Below are 27,904 nucleotides of genomic sequence, written 5' to 3' on the forward strand. Positions count from 1 at the left end.
AGCGGTTGGGAAGAAGAGAAATTATAATAGCAATTTACTAAAAGTATATTAAGATCTGTTGTGAAGGAAACCCTCAGGATTTGATAATGGGGGTTTGTAATTAACTCTCCAACAGATAGATTCCTATGCCTAGTTGATAAAAAAAACAGCTAGCCTCCCTTGTCCCTACCCGCAGAAGAAGAGACTGCTGAAGAACAAAAGGATCTAAACCCATCTACTGTAATCTTTTTAAAAAAACCCAGATTTCTTGGCAACAAATGACATCAAAGGAATCTGTAATAAACCACTAATCAGAATTACTCGTCTTAGAACGTAGTCCCGCCACATTACAGGAAATAAAAGCTAGATCGTCATTACAATTTGTGCCAACATAGTTTCTTTTTATCAAAGTGTCACTTTGAGTCGTACTAAATGACTCGGTTAAAGGAGTTTCAACACCAGGATTCCAAGCTAAAGGATTAAAGATGATGTCATTATGGCCAGAGCCATCCGTGGGCCTCATTACAAGCCAGCAGTTCCTCAACATATGAAGATGCGGGGAATAATGAATAAGACCCAAAGTCCTTTTTCTTTGGGTGGGGAAAATATTGAAATAGAAGCAGTTGGATGTGCCAAAATATCTCCTTGAGTCGGGCATTGATGATCTAGATAGTACTCAGATCAATCAATTGCATCCAAATCACAAAGTGGCTGAAATCTATTAGTAGGTGGAATTACACACAGAACTCCTCCTACAGCCAGAGGTGGAAGGGAGGGCCCATGCCCTATCCCCTGGTGTTAATGGCTCTAGGGCGGTAAAAGAATCCTAAAGGTACAATAGAAAGGATAGCAGGCAAATTATTTGGACCTTGCCAGCACAGAATTTATCAATTGGCATGCCAGTTCCAGATCTGTGCAAGCCACTACTATGCAATCCCCCTCTATCGACTTTCAGTGGGCCCACCCATCCTACTCTCCTCATAAGGATCTCTTGATATTCTTTGATGAAACATTCAGAGTTTTTTGTCGGCCAATAACAAGTGTTTTTTTAATTCTTTATAATGTACTTCCCTATCCCCTGGAACAGGTAGCACCCCTACTATTACTGTCACATATGGACAACATGCTGGCAGAAGATTTAAAATCTGCTGGGAATGTTCTGCTTCAAGATGACGAGGATAACCATTTGCAATGTTGGCACTCAATGGTCTCGCTAAATTTTAAAGTGTCGATCTTTGATTTGTCCAAATTTCCATCTGGGATCTTTCAAATGAGGCTGGAATGTTTGAATCCGTAAATGAGGAGAAGGAAGGGGGATACAGGTTGCACACTTAGAGCTCTGATGTAAATTCTTGGCTTTTGGCACTACTCCGGGCTATACCCTGTGAAATAACATCAGGAGAAAAAGAAGAATTAGAGGGCGACAAAAGTTCACTGGATTCATCGCTAACTGAGATTTTAACATGGTTCCTATATCCAGAATAATTTTTTTCTATCCAAAATAGGCATTATGGCGGTAGTAAACATAGTTTCGATCGGGTCCAAGAGCCCAACCATTGGGGATTTAATTCCTCTTAAGTTGTAGCAGTACTAACGAGGGGAGCCACAAACTGAGTTCTCGGTCCCCACAGATGGTACGGTACACTTATAAAAAAAAACATGCAATAATTGGTTGAATTGGGGCCTAACTTACCCTTTGCTTTCTTTTTCGCCATGGGTTCACTGCTAATAATACTCGATGAAAGATCAGAGTCCGCCATGGTTGGACCTAAACTGCTCTCCCCTGAATCTAAACAAAAGGGATAAACTCCTGTAGAGTTGATGCATTCACCCCCACAGCTGAAAAGGTACCAATAGTGTCACAATGAAATGTATTTAAGTGGCGGAGTGACAAGACTAAAGTACTCCCCCAAGTCCAGTGATAGTCTCCTCTCAACCTGCTCTATATCCTTTGAGATCAGCTAACAGCTCAATTAAGAAAAGAATCCAGGAGTAGTGCCTGTTTGTGGCTGGCCGGAACCAGGCTCTTTGTCCTTCCCTGACCGTAATTTGCGTTTTACCATTTTTACAAGCTGAAATAGCAAAGATATAAAATATGACTCACCACATGAACTAGAGTGTCTCGGAGGCAGACCAAAGTGGGTGGCCCAGCCTTTTTCGGCTGATGACGGGCTAAGAAGGGTCCACACTTGGCCCAGGCTTAGCCTGGGCATGTCTCCCGGTAAAAGCAGTGGCCCTATGAGCGCTTCAGGGTGCTCCTACCCCCACCTCAACTGAAGTGTGTTGGCAGTGATCCCTGGCACAGCAAATCCCATCAGGGAAAGAAGCAGCATGCGGCACGAATGCCTTCCGCGCCGGGGGAAGAGTGTTTGCACACGAGCGCTTCAAGGTACTTCTCCCCACTGCCTCTGCTGGACCGTGTCAATGGAGTTCCCTGGGACAGTGAGTCACACCACGGAAAGAAGCAGCAAGAGCGAAGAATGCGTCCTGCACCGCGGAGAGTGTTGGCGTTATGAGCGCTTCAGGATGCTCCTCCCCTTTGCCTCAGCTGGAGCGTGTTGGTGGTGTTCCCTGGGACAGCAAGTACCACCAGGGAGAGAAGCAGCAAGAAGGCGCCCCCACCATGTGAGTCACCTCCCAGCAGTACTGTACACAGACCTCGTTCTCAGAGTTCTAAAGTGGACTGCTTCCCAGAAGCACCTTGCACCCAAAGCTTTAGCAGTGGCTTACACTTGTAAGCTTCCTCTGCCGTTGACCTGTCATCATGAACTCCCTCCAAGCATTAATATAATTTTCCACTCAAGCAGATCCTTTAGCATGCTAGTAACCAAATGTGCCAGTTCAGTGGCATAATGCCAATCTTGTGGATATAGTGTTATAGAAAACTGTTAAATTGAGTGTTAGGCTACTCCTCGTTGTACCTTGTCAGTTAGGATATTGTTTTAGATAGGTGCTGCTTGAGAAACAGAGACATACATTGACAATTCTCCTTCACATATTTCCCGGCCTGTGACATAGGTCCTCAGCTGTGTTATCGGCCCATAGTACTTTTACATTCTCACAATAGTGCCATATTACTTCTTCAGGACTCCAGCAATGCCACAGCTTCAGGACAACGCAGAATGAGCTTCTCCAAGTCATTGCGGCAAAAGAAGGCTCTCTTTGATGCCATAATTGCTAAATGGACTTACCGCCATGATTTTTCTCTAGAAATACTGTACTATTCGTACATGACTTGTGAGGCCACCCAAATTACAAAAAGTGAAAATAATGTTGCTATGTTACTTCTCAATTATAACGTTCCACACTCCAAACGTTGTTAGGGAAATTCATTTACCCCTCATATTTCCAAATATTGGCATGCATACTCTGGCTGCACAGATCCCCTTCACAGAAGCACCGTTAACTAGTGAGTTTTGGTCTGTAAAAAGTGTTTTACTATGTACAAAATGTTTGGTTTGTCACTGTGTTATAACCAGGGGCACAGGAATTATGCAATCCTGTGGCTGCAGAATTTTCAGCATAATTAAGAATTTGCCCTAAAATCCATCCTGTTGCATAATTTGCAGATTTTAGTAAAAAATGAGCTAGAAGCTTGAAGAAAAAAAATCGAACGTTTGCCACATAAAAGTTTCACAACAACGGTTGACTGGTTATTTTTAGTTGCTTATTGTTGTATTTTGAGTTTCAAATGGTACTGGTAAAACCTTATCCCAGGCGTGTAAAAATTACTGAATAATAGAGTATTTTATCGCAAAATGAGAAATTACATCTCATAATTTGGCTCTTCGTGCCACATATTTTAGTCAACCCTGTCACGTAATTTGGTCATTCCTTGTCACAAACTTCCAATGGCCCGTCTTATACCCTGAAATTAAAGTGGTGACAATCATAACACATTGAATATTGGTACGCTTTTAGGCTTGTGATTTAAATGTTTTGGAAACTGAGAAAGAAACTGGTAGCAAACTGATAATCGGGTCACAGAAAGGTGGACTTGCTGTTCTATAAATGCAATAGAAGAGGCAAGTCCATAAAACAAGGCAACACTTCTGAATGAAAACCCAAGGTCCTGAACGCGAAGTTAGGAGGGATAATCCGATTGTGTGTGCATGTATATATTTTTTCTTCAACAGTGACCAAATTAATATACGGAAAAAAGTCATTAAAAAATGTTATGTTTGGTATGTGTATTAACGCGTGTGCCTGCATGTGCTTCTTTCTTATGTATATATTGGTCATGCATATTCTTGTTATTTGTATTACGTAACATTAGCCCTTTGGAAGATGGCAGCAATGGACGCTAGTCCGAAAGGCAACCTTTTATATTGGGAAAGTTTGGGTTGGAAATTTGCTCCCAACAATGTTGTTATTTATGTGGCGCAAGTCTATAAATAATCTTATCTTCCCATTACTCCATCTTGCAATCTTAACCAGAACAACCCACTCTGAGGACTCAATAGGCTCAATTATGTCTGCTGTAACTAGTTTGTCCAATTCCTTTTCCACTTCTTCCCAGAGAGAAATCAGAATATTCCTCACTTTGTGTATTTTAGGACATGCATCCTTTTTCCAAATTATAGGTTGCTCAAAGTTCTTAAATTTACCAACCAAACCACTGAACGCATCTGGGAATTCCTTTAACACTTCTGCACCAATAATTTCACCCTTCCCCATTATCATAACAGTGTCTGGATTGTTTGGCTTTGAAGAACCGGAATAACCCACTTACAGGGTCTCGGCGGCGGGGGAACCACCCAAATCTTCCATACCCTTCATACGTAGTAAAAGGAGACACGGTAGCCTTCGTCTGCAGGAGGAACCCAGATTTATTCAATAGCCCGGGCTATGAAACAGAGTGCCAAGCTAGTCAGAGACAAAACCCAGGAGGCTGCTACTTTACTCTGTAGCTTACAAGCCTTTTATACATTTCTCATACCATTCTTTTGGCTGTCAGTCCATTGTCCAATCAGGGCAGTGTTTGTAGTTGATAGCTTGATCAAGGCGATGCTTGTAGTTGGTGACCTGGTCAAGGCTTGGTACACAGAGCATTGTCCACTCTATGCTTGTAGTTGGTGACCTGGTCAAGGCTTGGTACGCAGAGCATTGTCCACTCTGCTTTGATCAGGGCTCTTTCTTTCAGGTCATTGTTCAATTGCCTGATCAAAGCCTGGTCTTTCAAGTCATTTGTTTATTTACCCTGATTAGAGTCCAGCAGTCAGACCATTGTCTAGATAACCTGATCACTGTGTCAAGGATGTTTTATCAGGCTGGGAGCAGGAGAGGAAAAATGAATCATTCACTCGGGGTGAGGGCCTTGTGGCTTTCTGATGAACTGAAGAGAACTGGGGGTTGGGCGGGTGACAGTTCCTGGGCAGAAATGCAGGCCTGCAAAAATGGATTTTTGTCATGCTGATAGAATTTTCCTCATACATCAGGAAAAACTACCAGGTGGGTCGTGTGGAAAGTGTTTGCCACAAGATGGCAATGTAAAAATCAAAGGAATCCTGTAAAAATGATTGTCGTTCAAAAAATACATTTCCTCAGCTTCAAAAAAATGTCTAGCTCTCCTTAATCCATCCAACCCAGAACAGAGGGACCCTTCCTTGAAATATAAAATCTTCCCACAAGACTCTATTTTTTGAACCTGAAAACTATAGGTCTGTACCCAATAATGTCTATTTTTTTCCTTTGAAAATATTTCTAGGTGAATATCTGTTTTGTAAAAGATTATCTCCTACCAGGTTAACAAACTTAGTTCTTCATATATATTCAGTAACAATTGTATAAGGAAATCCAGAGTCCGCGTACATCTGTACATCGACACCTCCAATCATCCTCAAACAAAGGTTTGTTCCTTCCACCTGCGCTTCAGTCATTAAAATTCAAAATGAACAATTCCTTGAACTCAAAACTCTTCGTATACTCATCAGAATCGTAAATAGTATGGGGTTTATTACAATGTCGGTCTGATTTTCCTCCGACCGACACCGTGTTGGAAACGGGACAGACCAACCTCTGGTCGGCGGTCCCGACTGCCTGATTACGATGCAACCACACATGATGCGGTTGCATTCCCACATTTCCCTTTGGGATCACGGGCTGCAGCCATAAACCGGCCGTAGCACAAGCTCCATAGGGAAATGGGAGGTTGTGTTCATCCCTGAACCACGTGCCAGGCATCTCAGGGTGCCTACCACACTATGCAGGGATCAAAAACGAGGCACCATAGGTGCCCCCTCGGCCCCCAACCGGAGGCCATAGGATGAAGGGAGCCCTGCTAGGGGCCCCCAAACATGCTTGCTTACAGGCTTTCCATATTGGAAAGCCCAACATGGAAAGCCTTTCGGAAACCGTGCATTTTTGTCCCAATGGCGGAAACGCCGTCCATTGGGATTATGGGCCAGTTTACGTCTGGCCGTCGGCAATTTTGAGCCTTCTTCAGGGGCACCGTCTCAGCTTATCTATAATAAAGTGTACAATACATACACATTAAGAACATATTTAACAACATTTAAGGCCTGAGATTTCAATCTTGATACAATTATGAACACTAAATGTTTCATTCTCTTTGTACAATTTCTGAGTCTGTATTTACGGGAACATTCCTCCTGTCGCTATACAATAGTTCATAATATATGAACCAAACCAAGGAGAGAACATATATAGGATAGATCCAAATGTACCAAAGTAAAATCACCCAACGTGCTGAGTTACCTAATAGTATATAGATAATAAGTGATTTGAACAAAGAAAGAGGATGGGGCCAAAAATAACATTTTGCCCCAAGTGTGATTATTTATGAAATATGAAAAAGAATTAAAATGATTTTCCCAAATTGTACCTGCAATTTCGGCTCAAGTATTGAAAGGACTATTTACGACCGGTAGAGTGGAATTGGGGTCCCGCACTTGTGGTTAGTCTTAGGGATTTCTGGCTCTTCTGAGTTGCTATGGGTATATAAGTAAAATAACGTGAGAAATAGGGTCCTCAATCATTAAATCTTACCCCTATATTTCATTCTACAAATAACCTATGTATAATGATCTAGGTCCAATATATACTTCTGTGTTCGTAGTCACACCATTTGAATACTTCATTCATAACACTATGTATCTTTTTCTCAAAATTTCTTCATCTGTGTACTTAATCTGTAACAACAAAGTCTAATCAGGATCCAGTTATTTAAACATTGCATGCCAATTCTAGTATTTAGTGTAATTAGCCAAGTCAAAAATTAATCCTTATGTTGGCATTAGTACTTACAATAACTTATTGCTAGAGATCCTATAACTTAAGGACCAAAAGGATTCAGTGACTATCGTGTTCCTCTCTGGGTTCCCAATTGATGGCCCTAGATAAGAAATGTATGACAGCAATAAGAATCCACTATACAGCAGACTGCGTTTACTGTCACCATTATAAATAGTTCTAATATTAGCTTACCAGGAGTATTTATGTTACCAGGGGCAGGAATTTCTGAAAATGATGCAGTCTTTCTTGATTTTGATATTCCACCCTCACGTTGTATCTGGGGTAAAAGATATATATGTACATTGTCACGTATGTGTGATTCCTTGTTCTTAATAATTGTTAGACATAACTCGATTTACAATCACGTCAAGATATAGGCTTAGCTGTACCTAATCTATTGGCATCCTCTTTGGTGTTCCTAATTTTGTAAAATAATCTTGTAAGAGCTACTTCATATAATCAGGTCTATACATGGACTAACAATTTCTTGTCATGATGGCAATGTTAATAGCTCTATTTAAAGACCTCCTTGGCATAACTAATGGGGGCACTCAGTTTGTTCTATTCTTACGTTCCACCAGACCATTTGTTTGTGGGCAGGAAAGCAAACTTCTGCAGTGGGAAATACAACCCTAAACCAAGAAATCATGAAACCCCTTACTGATGAACTGCACACCATTGTCAGACTCAATGGTGATGGGGAAGGTTGCCCCGCAAAGAAATGTGTTTCCAAATATCAATGACATTCTTGGAATTAGGATCATTTCGAAATCGAACCTCAGCCACTTAGAATGGTAATCAATAACAACCACAGCATATTGAGAACCGGGGGGTAAAAGAGTAAATGGTCCCACCACATTAATACCAACCTTCTCCCAAGGCCTAGATGGAAGTTCAATGGGAAGTAGGGGTGGTGTCCTAACTTTAAAGCTTTTCTCCACTTTGGAACACACCACACACTCACAGATAAAAACATCTATATCCTTATCCATGAAAGGCCACCAGAAAATCTCACGCAATCTGCGTTTAATAAGTGGTTTTTCTAAATGCCCTTCATGAGCAACTGAAACCAACCTACCTCCACGCATCAAAATTCCGTCCTCGACAGAAAGAGACACTTTTTAAAAGTTTGGAGAGCAAACAGTGAGTTTTTCTCCTTGGGCCAACCACAGCTCATACACTTCAAAACATGACTCAGAACTGCGCCTTTGTCAAGTTCATTCCTCCACTCCTCCTCACTGACGGCACGCATGTCAGATAAATCAATGGAGGTAATGAAACAATTATCTTGGTCCTCATCTACCTCAATACCAGAGTCATCTTCAAAAACAGGATATCTAGAGAAGAAATCAGCTCTACCATTTTTGTTACCAGGCAAATAAGAGACCTCAACGTCATCTTACAACGACTTTGAAAAACAAGCGAAACAAAGTTAAGTGTGTGCAAGAAGGTAGCTCTAGCGATGAAGAGTGCAAAGTAAAAAGACTTTTTGGGTCCTATTACGATCTCGCTCGGAATGCCTCCGACCTTAGGTTGAAGGCTTTCCGACCGAGAATAATGGTTTTGACTCTGACCGGCTGATTACAATATAGCCAGTTGGAATTGATTCCGGCTGGTCATTCCAGTTCTTGGTTCTAGCATATTTCTTTACCCCTTGTTCAAAACGAAGTGCATTGCATTTTATGGTTTTACTGCACGACTCCACATTCCTCTACCAACGTCTCGCCTTTTAAATTATTGAGAGGAAGAAAGCCTGCTTCTAAAGTGTGTCCAGGACGGATGTCCAGGAGGGTGAAGTTCAATGCCATCGAGGGTGTGGATGAGAATGTCAGAGAAAGTGTAGAAAAAGCACAGCAACGTCCTAAAAATTACTTTGATTCTCGGTAAAGGTCTGTCCAGGTAAAGGTTGTTGTGGGCGCTGTGGTACACATCATGATCCCTGTTCACTGCAAAAAGGGGGATGTGAATTACGCTGATCCCATGGTTGTGGACAAAGCATGTGGCAATGCCTTTAGGGTCAACAACAAGAATTGGTGGATCGTCTCATGTGTTGTTAAAAGTTAGTGGACAAACTGACCCCAAGATATTCTCCAACTATTTGTCTGATTCACTTAATGGTTTGCGTTCTGATTTACTAAATGTTAATGGTTCTAATTTGCCTATGCATGTTTCCACTGAGCCGCGTAGAAGCAATCGCCTTTGCTCAGTTCCTGTGAGGTTTTGTTAGTTCCTTGGAAGCTCACGTCGTCCTGTTCTTGTGAGGTTTAGCTTGTTTCTGAAAAGTTTTTTTCTCTCATTCTTTTCATTCTTGCCTTCGCCTTCTTTTCCTGCTGTGGCCCTCTTGTTGTTTTGCCTCTCCTTATTTATTTTCCCTCTTACCCAGTTTCGTTTTTGCTGTTCTGTGTTCTATTCTTATTTTGGTCCTTCTTACGCTTTATTTTTTTATGTTTAAAAAAAAAAATCATCAAAAGGAGGATAATCTAGTGGTGTATGGTTACATTATAGTCTTTGCGGAATTCTCTCAGCTCTTCATTCTCTTTGCGTGTGGGCATTCGATTTTGACTTTAGAATTCGGCTGTGAGTGTTCTGCAGTTGTCAGTTGGTTTCTGACCTGCTCGCGTGGCTGCTGCACAGTCCCTGCTTATGAATAAAGTCTTCGCTTAATTTACCTGTTAATTGTAGTGCATTCTTACTAAACAGAGGCTGACAATTTGTACAACCACTAAAGAAAACCTGACCTGGAAGAATATGCTACAAGTGAAATAATGTGCATCCCATCGGCAAATCCTTCATCCAGATAGTCGCTCTGGTAAGAGCCTTTTCTTAGTCTTTGGAAAATGTATAGGAGCCCCTTCCGTCACTAATTCAATCAGCACAATAAGACCCTCCCATGCCCCTGGCAGATGTGAAGTCTGAAGATGATCTGTACAAGGCTGTCAATGATGCTGTGAGATTTGCCTTTTCACGAAGTAGACATACACTGAAACAATTTAATCATTTTGATTCCAGTAGCAAAGTGTTGCCCCACATACAGTGCAGACTTTCACTTACTCCGAGCATATTTTACAGGATATTTCTGTTATTACTATGGCATGAATTTACAAGTGACAGAGTGTCATTGCTGAGGATTAATGAAGAGGATAGAGAAAATATCCCCTGCTCGCCCCTAACAGTGGCATGCGGCCACAACTTTTAAGATAAACGCACACGCAGTACAGATACATAAACTGACGGCGTTGATAAATTTAGGAGGAGGAGATGATGTAACACCCTATTCAATTTATCCCTTACTCTTCACTCAGTGTTAATAATAATTGAATCACCATGCATTAACACCTTCAGCGCGGCGCGATTTTCGCGCTGTGCTGAAGGTTCTAAAAACGGGCGTGGTCGTGACGGAACGGTTCCGTCATCATCACAGCCCAACCGACGCTGATGACGGAACCGTTCCGTCATAAGTATCGAAGGGGTTAAGTACGTACAATCTATATGATTTGATGTAAGCAGGTTAAGCCATGAAAGGTACAGGCTGTGTACAGATTCACTGTAAGCCCCTCAAGTAAACAGTAATGGTCTTTTACAGCCTAGGCTGCATCATGGATTTCTCTCATGCCGCCAAGCCATTATCTGAACTGTAAACAAGGGAGGGTGGGAAAGCTGGTGGAAGTAATGGCAAGCACATAGCAAAAATCAGCACAGTGGCCAGTGGAAACAAGGGGAAGCAGCAGGAGGCAGATGGAGCAGGAAAGGAGAAGAGTACAATAAAACTGCTTAAACTTAAGGAAAGTGAAAGCGGTGCAGTGCTGAAATACAGACAGGCACGGCGGGAATGCTAGTGAAGTCAAAAAACTGTGCACAGACAAAAAGTAAAGTGAAAGTGGAGCCATGCTGAAATAAAGAAAGGCACTCTGCAAAAGCTACAGAAGTCAATAACAGTGCGCAGACATAATGGAAAGTGAAAGCAGCGCCGCTCCGAAATAAAAATAGGCGCACCAAGAAAGCTAGAGAAGTCAATAAACAGTGCGCAGAACACATTGGAAAGTGAAAGCAGAGCGGTGCTGACATAAAGAATGGCGCGCTGCGAATGCTAAAGAGTAAAACTTTGTGTGTAATATGAGGAAGCCTGTCCTGCAGCAAGCCACCAAACGAGACCTAATAGGAAATGAGTGCCCAGAGCTCCCACCATAAATAACAGTGAAAGTAGAAACCCAGCAGGGGCAGTCCTCATGGGAGGATACAAAAGTTTAAAAGGAGGGACTCCTAAGCCTATTCAGGAATGAGAAGCCAGAATTTGCGAAGGACAGTAAGGGGAGCCAATTGAAAGGGTGGGCGGGGTTTACCGTTCATATCTGAATACAGCATGTCTGGAAGAGACAGCGCAAGCTGCCTAGTGAAACCTAAAAAAAAAAGTCCTATTGTTATGAGGATGTTTGTCTAAAAAGCACCCAACAAAACAAACCGCGGCATGCAAAACGCTGCAGGGGTCAGAAGGATGCAGCGGCCATCTGAGATTACAACCTGGACACCCCACCTCCCCCTTCTAAGCCAGAGATGAGTAGGGGGGTATACTTTTTACAACGGATCCAACCGACCGGCAACATGTATCCAGTTTAAACCCAACAGCATCCATGTGACGTAGCCCCAATAAATAAATAAATAAAATCATCCTCACCTTCAAGTAATCTTTGTGCAGCAATTTAAAACTGATCACTACTGGTGCCAAGACAGGTGGATGTACGCTAATCCCCTTGAGACAGAAAGCACTCTGCCAGCATCGAACCAGGTCATCCCGACGCCCCTGTTTTGTCGTTTCCAGCTTTAGTTAGAATACCACACCAAAAAGCCAAAAGCATCGGCTCGGCGCCTGGCAGCCATATTAGACAAGAACAGCTTTTGTTCTGACCAGCCAGCATATTACTTCTGCATTGTCTAGCAGAAATATTTCATGATTAGGACTAACGAAATAACATTTTGAATTGTCACAAAATATATACTTGTTTTTATTCACTTATAATTGGTATTTTTGTACATCCGTATTCCTAATTTTCTCATTAAATGTGCATTGTATTCTGAAATAGCACAGTTATATACACGTATCATAACAAGGAATCGTATCTCACGTTGTCCTTCTGTATGTAGACATCGCACTGCTGAAAGATGGACACTTTATAACGAAAGTGCGATGCTGGGATTCACAGTTGTTGGCTGCGAAAGAGGAAGTTCATTATTTCGTATCTGAAAATCGAGCAGCCATGATAGAATTGTAGTACTAGGGGTGGAGTATAACTCATAACGTGGTAATTAGATCAAACTGCGTAATTTCTAAATATAGGCATTTTCAACAGAACATTTTTTTGTATTTCACAAACCGAGTTATTTTGCTAAACACATTTGGTGGAGACCGGAGTAATTGAGTTGTAATTGACAGCGGCACTAGAAATGTTTGACTTACATATTTTGTATTTAACTCTTGAATGAGATGCTTGAACGCAACGATGTGAAGATTTAAGAATCCACAAAATTCAAACTTGTAGTCTTGTGTGGATTTTTATATGGCGACTGCCTTCCTTCCATTTCTTTGTCGTAAAGTCAGCTGAGAGCGATCCGAAGTGTGATAGGTTCACTCTTGCAAAACATTGAAAAGGGGAGTGTGATTGGCCGGTCTCTCTGGATTAGGTATCATCAGCGAGACTGACTGAGGAGTGTTGTGCCCGGTGCAAATTTGACAGTGATAAAATGCTTATATTTGCCACAGAACGTTTCCTCTGTAAATTGTGCATTTTGAGCAGCAAAAAACTGAGCTCCAATAGAAAAGTAATACAAACGTAAATGGAAATACAACGCAGTGTAGCTTTTCACTTTACAGAAGTCCCTTGAACCTCCTTTACTCCTGTTAATATATTGAAACTCCGAAAAGGTAAGAGTCTCACCCAAAATAATAAAACTAGTCTGAGACTAAAAGGTATAGGTGGATGCGTGCGGCAGAAAAAGCCGCGTATTCCATATAATGGGGAGGCGAGGATTAATTTTGGTTAGAGGCTTTATTTAAAGCTTTTTTTTTTTAAATAAAGCCTTACAAAATATAATCCAAGGGTAAACAAGTACGTAAAAGGAGGCAATGTTGAATCCATAAACGAATTTGTCTTTTTAAAAATTTGTAACTATAGCATAGTACTGTTTCATTTTTATTTTGCTTTTCTAGACACATGAAACCTTTAATTTAACCGTTCATGGCAAGTCGTGTATAGCACTGCAAAGGCCATATTTTGAGGCAGGTAGAGTGTATAATAACTTCTATTTCATTTATTTTTTACACCTGTTAAGTGCTGGACTTGAACGAAATTTATTCTGTGAACCTATACATTGGAGGTCAAGTGGTGCAGAGGAAAGGGGTGGAGCGTTGAGGGTCAACTTAAGCATTTGTTTTATTTTACAAAGTCTGCTTCATAGAAATTGGCAACAAGGACGAATGTACCACACAATCTGTTATAGCATACTTAATTGGTCACAAAGAGGCTGCTTATTAAAATATCTAACAGGGTTAAAACACCTGCTGCAGATATGCACTGCAAAGGGGTTCAGCACTCTTGTACACCAATATTAATTTGTCATATCACAATCCACAGGCTAACAGCACAATAAAGAAGAATTGTCCATTAATATTGGTGTACAAGAGTGCTGAAACCCTTTGCCGTGCAATTTGTTGTGGGATTTTTTCCTACGTCGTGGGGAGTATAGAGGGAAGTACTATGGAATTCCCTTCCTGTTCATATTCGCGCCCTTAATAGCCTGACTCTTTTTAGACGCGCCATCAAAACCCACTTGTTTTCCCCTGTTATCTGATCTCTCTTCTTTTCAGTTTTTGATCTGTTGTGTTGTGTACATGATCTGGCGCCAGGACGCCCCTTTGCTGGGGCAGCTGTTGCGCCTAATAAATGTTATTAACATAACATAACATACTCCCTGGTTTCGCGCACCATCTGTTACTTTAGGACACTATTCAATTTGTTGTGGGCTGTCTTAAATAGCCTCTACCCTCTGCTTTGTGTGTTTTGACCTGCTGAAGATATCTTTATATGCCCAGCAATCGTATAATAGCAGTATCACTCTGGTGGTTAATGCAGTTCTGTGATCGTTCTGTTTTTTTCCCAGTTATAGTTTTGGCTTCTAAAGGTTTAAAGACGGTAATGTGCCTGCTGCAAAGCACACGGTGTAACATGCAGATCACAGATTCATATTTATTGTAGATAGGTACGTGGGCTATTGCATATGACACCAAGAGCAATTTGCCACTTCCAATTCTTAAGTTGCAGTCCTTCTAATATGGAACACTGATCTATTTACCAGCATTAAGGATTTGTAAGCAAGCTGTCAGTAATGGGTTTAGATCCTGATTGTTTTTTTTTTTTACCTCAACCTGTTCTTATCCTAAGATTGCAAATAAAGGTTCCTCTGGGAAGTAATAAAGTGAACCACAATCACTGCATTACTTTTTATATGCTACTTTGTGTTTCTCCCAACCATTCAATCGTACCATATAATGTCCACAAGTGTGGACGATATGTGATTCTTACCACTTATAACCGCATTATCTTATAAAACAGTTCCTTGAAATTGATTTACTGAATTGCATGATATATTATGCCTCGGTGTGAGAATTAAATAAAAATGTAGGTGCCATTTAAATCATTACTTCTGTAATTCTTCATACACAAAGATACATCTTGCATTCTTACAATGCATGCCTTATTTTTTATGAAATTATTCTTAATTGTGTCTTAAGCTCTTTTGCCTTAGAAAATTGATCATGCTCTAATAATTACTTTAAAAAATCACTCATATGTCTTATTGGGTTACATGATTTTATTATATTGTGCAATGTGTACTGTACTTTTATGATTTTAATTAATCAAATAAAGTGATTTGACTGACTGACTGACAATGCATGCACAATTGTTACATGAGGAGGTTAAACAAAGTGAAAAATCTGCCTCCAAGTTATAGCTTCTCTAAAGTTCTTGTGAGGAGATAAGCTGTGTGCAGGCTCGAAAAATCATAAAACTGTCTCTAGACTTGTAGGTCTAGTAACTTAAATAATCTACTTAACTTAGTTTTAATGCTCTTGACCCATAGATTGGCTTCAAAATATTTGTTACTAGAACAATATTTTAATTCAGTGAGCCACCATTTTTTCATTATCACAGACTAGAGCACCTTCAGCATGTCTGCTGTACAAAAACTCTTTAGTTTTAGTTAATAGACTAAACTTTTTCTCCATATATAATACAAATCTACCACATATAGGATACACATGACCCATGACTTGCATCTTGGTTCATTAACAGCATTGTCATCAGGGCGGGGGCAGGAATGTTTCTCAAATCATGGTAAAAACTATCACTTTTAATAAATAGGTATCTAAAGCATGAAGTGGTAGAACACTGTCATTTGCAATCAGCAGATTTTCCATTAAAATAGCCACAAAATTTCCCACTGACATGCGGTTTTACTAATAAAACGACACAGTGTACAAGACAACGGGGAACGTCTTAAGGATATGCAACCTGAGATCGACTTCCTTAGGAAGAGGGTGGATGAGCGAGAAGGTAGGTCAACGCAGAATAATGTTTGAATTGTGGGCCTTCCGGAACACAGGAAGGGCCCGAACATGGAACAGTACCTCGAAAAATAGTTTGCAAACATTATCTTACAAGGTACACATTTGACTTTCTTCTCCAGTAGTAGCTGATCTGGGTCCTTCGTCTTCCAAAAGATCAGAAACTAAAAGCCTGCTTGCCAGGTCCCACGAGGTCAAGTCAAGTCATGAAATTTGTATAGCGCACTACATACCCAGAGGGTTTCAAGGCGCTTAGGAAAGGGGGGAGGATTATTTGTCAAATATCCACGTTTTAAGCTGCTTTCTGAACGCTAGGTGATTGTGGGTGAGGCGAAGGTAAGCGGGGAGTGAGTTCCATGTTTTGGCAGCCAGGTGTGAAAAGGATCTGCCTCCCATGGTGGTCTTGTTGATGCGAGGTACAGTGGCGAAGGCTTGGCTGGAAGAGCGAAGTTGGCGGGCGGGGGTGTAGAAGGACAGCCGAGAGTTGAGGCAATCTGGTCCGATGTCGTAGAGTGATTTGTGTGCGTGGGTAAGCAGTCGGAAAGTGATCCTCTTATTGACGGGTAGCCAGTGGAGGTCTCTCAGGTGACCAGAGATGTGTTCGTTGCGTGGGATGTCTAATATGAGCCTGGCTGATGCGTTTTGGATTCGTTGGAGTTTCTTCTGGAGTTTAGCGGTGGTGCCTGCGTAGAGGGTGTTTCCGTAATCCAGTCGGCTCGTGACCAGAGCATGGGTGACTGTTTTCCTTGTTTCGGAGGGGATCCAGCGAAATGTTTTTCTGAGCATGCGAAGAATGTTAAAGCAGGAGGAGGATACGGCGCTGACTTGTTTGTTCATTGAAAGTGAAGAATCTAGGATGACGCCTAGGTTCCGTGCGTGGTCTGTCGGGATGGGTGCTTTTCCGAGGGCTTCCGGCCACCAGGAGTCATCCCAAGCCGAGGGGGATGTGCCTAAGATGAGGACTTCTGTTTTGTCTGAGTTTAGTTTCAGGCGGCTTTGTTTCATCCATTCTGCGACTTCTTTCATTCCTTCGTGTAGGTTAGTTTTGGCGGTGCTGGGGTCCCTGGTGAGAGAGAGGATAAGTTGAGTATCATCCGCGTAGGAGATGATGTTGAGATTGTGTTGGCGAGCGATGGCCGCAAGGGGGCTCATGTAAACGTTGAAGAGGGTAGGGCTGAGCGAGGATCCTTGTGGTACGCCGCAGATGATTTCAGAGGCCTCGGACTTGAATGGTGGGAGGCGGACTCTCTGGGTTCTTCCATTGAGGAACGAGGTGATCCAATCAAGTGCTTTGCCTTGGATTCCGATGTTGTTGAGGCGTTGTAAAAGGGTGCTGTGGCAGACTGTGTCGAATGCTGCAGAGAGGTCAAGGAGGATGAGGGCGACTGTGTCTCCATTGTCCAGTAGAGTTCGAATGTCGTCTGTTGCTGCGATGAGGGCGGTCTCAGTGCTGTGTTTTGCTCGGAAGCCAGATTGTGAGGGGTCGAGGGATTTGTTGGCTTCGAGGAAGGCGGCGAGCTGGTTGTTGACTGCTTTCTCGATGACTTTGGCCGGGAATGGAAGAAGCGAGATGGGGCGGTAGTTTTTGAGTTCGGTGGGGTCTGCTGTTGGTTTTTTCAGAAGGGCGGTGAGTTCAGCGTGTTTCCAGTCATCCGGGAAGGTGGCGGTGTTGAAGGAGCAGTTGATGACGTCTCGGAGGTGCGGAGCTATGACGGAGTCTGCTTTGTTGAAGATGTGGTGAGGGCATGGGTCTGTGGGGGATCCAGAGTGGATGGAGTTCATCAGGCGGATGGTGTCCTCGGTGGAGATTGGGTTCCAGGCGTTAAGGGTGTTAGCGGGGGGAAGATGGTCTGCAGATGGTAGGGTGGGTTGGCTTCCGGGTTGGTTGTCGAAGCTGTTGTGGATGTCGACAATCTTGTTGTGGAAGAAAGAGGCTAGGGAGTCGCAGAGGGTTTGAGAGGGGGTGATGTCGTTGGAGTTGGCCGAGGGGTTGGAAAATTCCTTGACGATGTTGAATAGTTCCTTGCTAACTGACTCGTTGGTCGATGCACTGTGGGTGGAGGTCCCCTCGTTACACCTTAATCAGCTGAAGATCTGGTGTAGCTTGTAACTCTAGAATTGGTTAATGTTTCTGGGCTATGTATTTTTGCTTGCCTATGGCTGCTGGAAATAACCGAGGTGAGAGATTGCAATGGTGTATCTGCTGGGGGTCGCAGGTACAACTGCCTCAGCTTACTGCTGGTAACATGTAGCCACTAACCCACACTTGTATAGTACCACTGCTCTACCTTGATATTTTGCTTTGTTCATTTTCTCATTACAGTGGTAATGGCTGGTTGCCCGTTGGCGCATTGGCCTGGGAAGAGGTGTTGGGGGGGGGGGGGGGGTCTTGTTTATTCATTTTGTTTCTTGTATAGACTTGGATTCTATTGCTGTGCACACTGACATGCAGTGGGGTTTGTGTGGGTTGAGGGGCGAGGATGGATGGACACTGTGGGACGCTGTTGATGAAGCCTGCACATTTCATGTATTAATATGGGTACTAATATTGCACAGACTGACACAACTGCTGTTCATGACCTTAAATGTCCGCGGGCTAGCTGGCTACACAAAACGCTATCATGTGCAGATGCAAAATTCAAATAGCGCTCCTCCAGGAGACACATTTGACTGCCCCTGACTTGCTATGCGCAAACGCTGGAGGGGCACTCTGGTGGAGACCACATATTTTAGGTATGCTAGAGTTGCCCATATATGGGTGGCACCGGGGACGCCTCTCGAGGTATTACACACCAAAAGTGACAAAGAGAGGAGCTATTTGGTTTTGGGGGGTTGTTGGATGGCCTCCCACTACCACTTGAATCTTTTTGCTCCCAGCTCCAACCAGGCACCGTTCCTACTTTCGCTGACTCCTGTGCTATTACACGATGCAATGCGGCCAGCTGCTGGGGTGGGTACTTCAATTGCCCCCGTATTTGAAATACAATCGCTGTCATCCGCCACTACAGGGGGTGCACTCAACCTCCCGTACTCAACACCTTGTGCGATGGGGCACCAATACAAAGGTGCTGGACGACTGGCATAGCCTGCATCCAGGTAGTATTCCTTCTACTCAACTCTTCACAGCTTGCATACTAGGATAGATATCATTACCTGTTGCCCAAACTCTCTAGGGTGATATGCGCAAAATACCTTGGATGCACCCTTTCGGACCACTGCCCCTTACAGGTTCATTTGCTTTGGGGTAGAAGATGACCCTGTATTCCCACCTGGTGCCTTCCCACTGATGTGTTGTTGGATGCTATACAACAACAGAAGAGAGGTTACATGTGTCTCAGAAGCCACAGAGACGGAGCCATGTAAAGAGAACGTTAGCCAGCCCAATTTGGGAGGATAGGAAAGCCCTCACACACCGACCTAGTCAGTGTCATGCTTCATCATAGGGCCCCACTTCGGAGGTTGAGTACCTCCTTGGGTTGCTACGACGCCAGGAGACTGCGGAGCAGGTTGTGTGATAAGGCGTGCAGTGAAAAAGATAAAGTAAAAGTGTCTAACGGGTATCTCAAAAAATACTTTATTGGTAGATCCCTATAGCACAGTTAAAATTAGTCTTATGTGTCTGAATTTATAGCCAAAGGTAATGGATTGGTTTAATTCAGAATATTACAGTCAGTCAACATGTTTCAGCCTTCAGATGGTTAAAATTTACCTCGGCATTCGTCAGGACTAGTGTAACCCCGGCAGTATGGATTCTCTAATCATCCACCCTACCTGAGGATGTGAAAGTGAAAAAAGAAAAGAATTGTGAAAGAGTGCAAAAAGGAAGGGTGGACAATTGTCACATCCCAAAAAATCCTGATTTAGGGTATATCTGCACTTTAAAATATGGCGCTAAATGCACCATGGGTCTCGGGAGGGGGGTAGGAACGTCCCTGGCACATCGCCCTCAGCGTTCGCTACCCTCGTCAGCACCTAGCTTAGCCTCACGACCGGACCAGCATTTCGTTCCGACCTCTCTAATACCATCACATCGCTCTTGCTGGACAACAAAGGTTCAGCCTCAAGTGTTGATGTTGAGGGTGACTCCTTAAAGGTGGTGCTCCACAGCCATGCCAACAAGGCAGTATATGGGGCCAGGCTGACCTTCCGTAGGGTACTCCACACCCTCGAAACCGACATACAGCGTTATGAACAGTTGACACCCACAGATCAGACGGTAGTCGATTTGCTAGCTCAGGCCAGGCTCACGTACCGAGCCATTCTGGAGAAACTGGGTGCACTCAACTACAGGGACTACTTGGCATGGAAACACGTTGAAGGCGACAAAGTGGGAACGCTTCTGGCATGGCTTCTCCGCTTGGACTCATCCAGTAGCCCGATCACTGCCATCAGAGATGAAACAGGTCTAATTATTAATTCTCAGGATGGTATAAATGCTGCTTTCTGCTCACATTATGCTGCTTTCTGCTCACATTATGCTAAATTGTATAGGGCTCCGCAGGGCACAGGCCCGTTATCAATAGTAACATTCCTGGATGGCATACCTCTACCTTGCATGCAAGCTCCCCAGCATGCAGCTTTAGAGGCCTCCTCACGCAAGTCGAAATCACTGGAGCAATTAAACAAATGGCACCCGGCCGGGCCTCTGCCACTGATGGCTGGTCCCTGGAGTTTTACTTCGCTTTCCAGTCCTAACTCGCCCAGTGTCCGCTTGCAGTTTTTAATATAGCTTACACTGACAGTATCCTTCCCGCACCCCTTAGCGAGGCGGTGCTGGTTGAACTGCCCAAGCAGGACAGGGATCCATTGCTCCTTAGGGTCTTATCGACCCCTTTCGCTATTCAATTCGGACCATAACATTTTTGGCAGGGTGCTATCCAACCGGCTGATCCCTACTGTACAGTATGTAATACCTCCTGACCAAAATGGGTTCATACCCAACAGGAACATGTTCCTTAACTTATATTGTCTTTTCATGCTGATGGACTGGGCTCGCAGGACATGCGTACATCCCTGGGTAGTGTCATTTGACATCAAAAAGGCATTTGACACCCTGGGATGGGATCACCTGTTGCAAGTCCTCTGCTGGTTTGGGATAGGCCCAAGTGGATTGCTTTGTTGTATAATTCATCTCTGACCCATGTGAAAACTGGCTCTACCGTTGCCGACTCCTTTAACATTGGATGTGGCCCCCTTCATTTTTGTGTTAGCGATGGAGCAACTAGCGTGCACTCTCTGGCTGAATGCCATGAGATGGGGTATCAGTGCCGACAATCATTGGCATATAATATCTATGTATGTGGATGATGCCTTAGTATATCTTAGTGAGGATAGCACGGTGCTCCCAAATCTTATGGAGCTATTGCTGCGGTTTGGTGCTGCCTCTGTATTATGGGTATACTGGGATAAGTCTCAGCTGTTCCCGCTGATGTCCCTTTCTCCGGAACAGCAACGTGTGCTCCTAAATACCACACTCCCTTGGGCCTGCGATACCTTCAAAAACCTGGGATCAGTGTCTATTAGTGAGACAGGGGCCTGATTGACGGCAACCTAGGTAGAACCCTTACTGGTGCAAGAACCTCCCTTTTTGGACTGCATTGCTGCTCTCACGTATGCGGTGCATAGCTATCTCTAAGATGCTCCTTCTACCCAGGTTGTTATATTTCTTCTCTGCTCTCCCTAAAAATCTTGACCGCACTTATTTGGGGCAACGGGAGGTGAGTCTCGCTTCACAATCTGTACGCCTGTTTGGAACAGGGCGGCCTGGCGTACCGCATTAGGAATATATTATTATGTAACCACACAACTTCAGTGGCCAACTCTGTGGTTGGCTAGACACAATGTATAGGAGTTGGGCCAATGGTCTGACTAAATGCTTCCGCCCATGGTTCTGGAATGGCTGTTGGGCTCAGAGGGAGTGGTTCTTAGAGGGGCTGGGAACATTCTTATGCAAACAGCGCAGTCATTGTTTGAATATGTTTATTGCATTTTTTTTGTCATGATACATCCATACACATATGAGAAAATTGAACAGTTATGCGTTGGTACAATTGACGAGGCCGTGGCCAATTCAGTCGCCTGTATACATGTAGGAATACATTTGTGAAGAGCAACTGTAAAGCAAGTGAGTCGATATGGTATGACAACTTCATTAGCCACCGGCATAACAAGAAATGAGTGTAACAAGAAGGAAATACTGATTTGCGTGAATGGTGATGAAACAAATGTCGTTCTCCAATATCCCATCAGAAATTGTGCAGTGCAGATCATAACCTGTGCCTTGGCAGTGTATCAAAGCATGTTGTATACATTGGCAATACAATATATATCCAAAGCTTTATTACAGAAAAAAGGAGATTAACAATTATTGAGAACAATCTGAGAAGGTGTGAAAACTAGAGACTGGACAGTGTGTAATAGCGGAAGTGTGTGTGTGTGCTCGTCGTTTTCGGGCCAGGCGGGCAGGGGCAGGCACGAGTCATGTTATGTCAACAATAGGGATCTAGTCACAAGATCCGTCAGGTGCGCAGGAGGGGGGGGAGAGGAGGGGACCCTGGGGGGGCAAAGGGGGGGAGGGGAAAGAAGGATAGAAGAGAAGACCTCACCCCGAGCTCCGCAAGGGTGGGTGTTAATGCTTAAACAATGCCGCTCTGTAGGCACACCCGGTGGTAAGCCGTCAGGGCGGCATCCCAGTCAAGAGCTATGGGATATTTGCGGAGCCCCGCTGTTTCCTCCCTATGGAGCGCTGTACTTTCCGCCCTTGCCCAATTGTCGAACGAGTTACGCCATTGTATCGGCTGGGGGGTGGGGGTGTTATTCTTCCAGCGCCTAGTAATGAGGCGCTTTGCAGTGATTAGCCCCAGGTCCCAGAATCTCTCACGAACTTTTGTCTGTTTCGTTCTTCTGAACAACCCCAGCAGGCATGCTTCCCATGTAAGCGGCAGGCTGCCTCCCGTCGCTTTTGCCAGGGTGTCCGACACTATGGCCCAGTAGAGGTGGAGGGAGGGGCATGCCCAGAGTGCATGTAAGAGTGGCGCATCTACAAGTCCACATCTGGGGCACGCTGTTGTTGTTAACCCGAAGTATCTATTGATCTTGTTGGGGGAGAGATAGGCATGGTGCACAATGTAGTATTGTATAATCTTAAAGCGGGCGTTGCGTGGTATGTGTAGCGTCCCGGCTAGTATCTGTGCCCATTCCTTGTCTGTCCAGTCGCGGCCTCTGTCAGCTGTCCACTTGTCTCGCAGCCGCTGTGACGAGAATTGTGTGTGTCCGTGTAGCGCCTGGGCGAGCCAGTGTACCACGTGAGAGCCATTCCCCATCACGTGGAGGTACTGAATTAGGAGGTGTGTTGGAGGCTCCTCCGTTAGCGCGCCCCAGTCACGCGTCAGTGTGTGTAGGAGCGTTGCATGTGTCAGAAATTGTCCAGCCGGTAGACCCGTGCTGTCCGCTAGTGCTGCAAAAGGTAGCAGGGCGCCATCTGCAAACAAGTCACCCAGGCTCTCTAAGTCCACAGCCGCCCAGTTACTCAGCGCGTGTTCCGTTAGTGCCCCCCCTTCCCAAGGTGTTCCCAGTAGTGGTAGGTTAGGGGCGTATGGCTTGGTAGCACTCGTGAGTTTCAGACTCCTCACGTAGCATTTTCTCGCCACCGCGAGGAGTATTCGATCAGGGCAGCGGGTCTTAGTTAAGGGGTGAAATAGCACGTGTATTTGCGAGGCCGTCATAATCCCATCAACCGTGGCCGTATCTCCCGAGTTTTTACCACTAAGCCAATAGGTGACCCACTGTAGTTGCACTGCTATATAATAAAGTTCATGGTTTGGGACCGACAACCCACCGCACTCTGTTGCCGCATACAGGGTCTTCAACGCGACTCTGGGGCGCCTCTTAATCCAGATCAGGCGTCTGGTTAGGGTTTCCAGTTCACGGAAAATGCGAGTAGGGACATATATCGGGAGGTTCGCGTAAAAGTATAACAACCGAGGGAGGGCGACCATTTTTGCTAGCGTGATGCGACTGGGGACATTCAGCGGAAGGGAGTTCCAGAAGGTCACTTGGGTTGTGAGCGACGAGATTGTTCTCATAGGATTACCGTCCAAGAGATCCGTGGAGTCGCGATAGATTTGAATTCCTAGATATCTGAATGTGGTTGGATACCAAAGGAGCCGTTCCCCCTTTACTGTGATGTCACATTCTGGGGTATCTGCGGCAAAGGAATACATCCCAGATTTCGCCCAATTGACACGAAGTCCTGACACGTCGCCAAAGGTATTAAATATGTCAGTGAGTGAGTGTGGAAAACGGGCTAGCTCTCTGACATAAATCAGTAAATCATTGGCATACAATGACACCAAGTGTACCCCGTCAGCTAGGGGGATACCCCACTCTGCACCAGATGCAGGCAGCTTCGCGGCCAGTGGCTCTATCATTAGTGCAAAAATCAGGGGAGAGAGGGGGCAACCCTGTCTGTTACCTCTTCGAATATGGATCGGGTCAGAGAAGAGTTTGCCTGTGCGTGCGCGCACGCGATAGGATCAGAGTAGAGGAGGGCCACCATACGCTGGTAAGTGTCACCCAACTCGAACTTTCCCAGTACCTGCATGAGATAGGGCCACTCCACGGAATCAAATGCCTTTTCCAGATCCAGTATCACACAACCTGATCGCGGCCACTTGGACACCGCCAGGTTCTGCACACGAAACAGTCGCCTGATATTATATGACATGCTGCGAGTGGGTACGAAACCGTTCTGGTCGGCGTGCACCAGTGTGGGGACCAGAGGCGCCAGTCTCTGAGCCAATGCGGACGCAAGGATCTTGTAGTCTGTGTTAAGGAGAGCAAGTGGCCTGTAAGACCCCACATTGAGCCCGTCCATACCAGGCTTCAGTAGAGATATCACATTCGCCTCTTCAAGTGTGGGTGGGAGAGTGGCATCTTCTATCGCCGCCCCGTACATCCGTAGGAGTTCGGGGACAAGAATAGTAGAATAGGCCTTGTAAAACTCCGCAGGCAAGCCACCAGGGCCCGGGGTCTTACCGTTAGAGAGTGAGAAGATGACAGTGCGAAGTTCCTCTGCCGCAAGCGGCACGCCCAGTTCGTCTCGTTGTGCATTGGTGGCCGTCGGCAGCAACAAATCCGATAAGTACCTGGAGATATCATCACTTGTTGTCTGCATTCGGGAGCGGTAAAGCGCCGCATAATGACCAGTGAAAGCTTCATGTATGGTTCTCTGCGTGTATACCACGGTATCTTGGGTAGTGCGAATTGACATTACCGGTAGTGTTTGGGTGTCTCACCGTATCAGCCAGGTCAGGAGCCTGCCTGGTTTATCCCCAGCATGGTGTGTGCGTGCTGAGTGTGCTGCATAGTTCAAGCTCTTCAACCTATCTAGAAGATGTGCGTGATGTCCGCGGGTTGACACCAGTCTCGTTCCGTCGCCCTCCGCTGCCTCCCGCTCAGCCTCCAGTAGGGTAGTCTCCGCTTCTGTTAATTCCCTGTCTATCTGGCGCCTCATTCCCGCTTGCGTCCCCAGACAGCGACCCTGAATAACCACTTTAAAAGCGTCCCACTCAACCTGCGGTGTGGACGCAGTATCAATGTTATCTTCAAAAGTATTGAAGACTGTGTGTTGAGTGTCTCTCGAAATGAGGCGTCTAGTAAGGCATCTGGCTGGAGGCGCCACGTGGGTATCGGTGGGTGTGGGCGCTCCCAGTTAAAGTCAATGGTGTGTGGGTTGTGGTCCGAGTGGGTACGACCCAGGTAACAGGAATCCGTGACATGGGGCAGTAATTCGCTAGAAAGCATGAACCTGTCTAGTGTGACATGGAGTGTATGTGCACCTGAGTAATACGAGTAAATCCTCGTATTGGGGTTGTGACTACGCCAGACATCATGGAGGTCCCACTGTACCGCCCAGTCCGCGAACAATCGCGATGCTCCGATTATCGGAGCATTTGCCGGTGGGGGAGATGAGCGGTCCAATTGGATGTCCAGTACACAGTTGTAGTCACCCCCAAGTAAGAGTGGAACACCTGGCCATGGCGCTAGTGCCGTCGATAGACGCGTAAAAAAGTTACCCTGCTCCGTGTTAGGGGCATAAACAGAGGCCATGACTATCTGTTGTCCATCCAGTCTGCCCTGTAATATCACATATCTGCCCTCAGTATCTAGCGTGCTATGAGTGAGAGCGAAGGGGACCCCTGGGCGTATCCATATTAAGGAACCACGCGCATATGCAGAGAAACCTGTGGCATACAGTTGACCCCTCCATCTACGGCGCAGTGTGTGTGTCTCTTGTTCTGTCAGGTGAGTTTCTTGCAGGAAAGCCACCTGCACCCGGTGTCGTTTAAGGTAAGAGTATACCTGGTATCTGCACGAGGGGGTATGCATACCTTGCACATTCCAGGTGCAAAATTTAACAGCAGACATTGCAATTTCGTTTACCATCCCCCGGCCCCCGCCACCCACACCCAGCGCCCCACCCAGCTACACAACGGCTCAGTTCTTCGCGCCATGTCCACCACATTGCCCGCACAGTCCCATCGTCCCGCAAACACACATCAAAAGGAGAGCAAGAGAATAACAGTCTCATAAACTTGGAAAACATAGGCAAAATTCCAAAAGGACAACAGCGGAACATGCTGTCGTCCAAACGCTCTAATGAGCACAAACAGTCCGTAAGTTCAAGGGGGAGTACACTGAGGTGATAGTATTAAATGCACCGAGTGTTCATGCGATCAGGGTGAGAGTGTATAGGCTCCCCACCATAGGCAGAGATCGTCACACTGCCTACCAACAACGAAGGTCTCCAGTACATGGGGTAACCAGTTCGAGTGGGCCAGATGCTCAGTAGTCAGCAGTAGCATTGGGCAGGACGGGCATGGGCACTCACCTCCAGGGGGGCACGTCCTCCCCCTCGATAAAGTTCCGGGTCTCCCCGTCGCTAGTACTGTTCGTAGCAAAGTACAGGTGTTGAAGGTAGCTTCCAAATCCGAGACTCTTTTGTCGCCGCACTATTGCACCCTCAGCAGCACTCTAGTGCCCAAGGGCGCCGCGTAGTATCAGCTGTAAATGCGACTGCTTATCTCAAACATAGGCCTCATAGACTGGAGTATTGTCAATGGAGTAGATCAGCAGTTTGAGGCGTGACAATTGGAAGGTCTCCTGATATCTGGGAGTCTGGAAGCCCGTAGAGGTATTCATCATCGCTCACTTGCCGTTCAGGGCTGGTTCCTGGAGCGGGGTCCCTCGTCGACGGTCCACTGATCTCCGCCACCATGCGGAGAGCCGCTTGTTGTTCAGTTTGCTGATGCTCAGGAGTTGGGCTCAAGTCCGACTCTGTATGTGTGGAATTCGCTGTTGATGGTCTCCTGCGCCGACGTCGCCTGGCTCCTGTGTCGTGTCTTCGGGGGCATCATTCCAGGACCAGTGTCCACTGCCGAGTCAAGCCAAGCCTCAGCCGCCTCCGGGGTGTTGAAGAAGTGCGTTTTGTCCTGGGCTACGACCCGTAGACGAGCAGGGAAGAACAAGGAGTATTTAAGGGCTAAGTGGTGGAGGCGTTGTTTTACTGCCAAAAAAGAGTGTTGTGGCGCTGGACTTGGATCGTGTAGCCTGGAAAGAACATAATTTTCGTGTTGTCAACTCAGACTTCTGATAGCTTCCGAACTTCACGTAATATAGTGTCTCGGTCACGGTAGTTCAACACACGGATCAACAGTGGCCTCGGGTTCGAGCCCTCGGGGGGGGGGGGGCGGGTTGGTACACGATGGGCTCGTTCTACAACAAAGTGCTGCGAGAGTGTGTCTTCCGGGAGAATGGCCCTGAGCCACCGCTCCACATACTCCGGTGCTTCTCTAGGTTCCCATCGTTCCGGCAGGCCCACTATGCAAATGTTATTCCTTTGAGCCCGGCCTTCTGCATCCTCTGCGCGGTCCTCCAGGAACTCCACCCTATTGAGAAGGTCTTGGACGTGTCTGTCCATCTGGTTAATCTTAAGAGTCAGCTCCGTCACTGTGGACTCCAGAGTAGTCGTCCGCTCAGAGAGTTTTTTGTGAT

At 45.3% G+C, this 27,904-nt stretch overlaps 1 protein-coding gene across 3 annotated transcripts in view; it reads right to left on the reverse strand.

The window, feature by feature from the left end:
• The window catches only part of POLR3GL (RNA polymerase III subunit GL), a 102,388-nt gene extending 89,959 nt beyond the window's left edge, over nucleotides 1–12,429 (reverse strand). The window contains exons 1-4 of one of the 3 annotated variants that reach the window (XM_086922340.1): nucleotides 11,906–12,062; nucleotides 7,426–7,510; nucleotides 7,246–7,333; nucleotides 6,824–6,929 (exon numbers count right to left, since the gene is read on the reverse strand). The gene's annotated coding sequence lies outside the window, so the exon portion shown is untranslated. Of the gene's footprint in view, nucleotides 1–6,823; nucleotides 6,930–7,245; nucleotides 7,334–7,425; nucleotides 7,511–11,905 lie in introns of all 3 variants that reach the window. The other 2 variants (XM_086922339.1, XM_086922338.1) reach the window with 2 other exon arrangements.
• Nucleotides 12,430–27,904: the final 15,475 nt, after the last annotated feature.

The sequence above is a fragment of the Lissotriton vulgaris genome, chromosome 5 (assembly GCF_964263255.1).
Source record: "Lissotriton vulgaris chromosome 5, aLisVul1.2, whole genome shotgun sequence".
NCBI classification, from domain to species: domain Eukaryota; kingdom Metazoa; phylum Chordata; class Amphibia; order Caudata; family Salamandridae; genus Lissotriton; species Lissotriton vulgaris.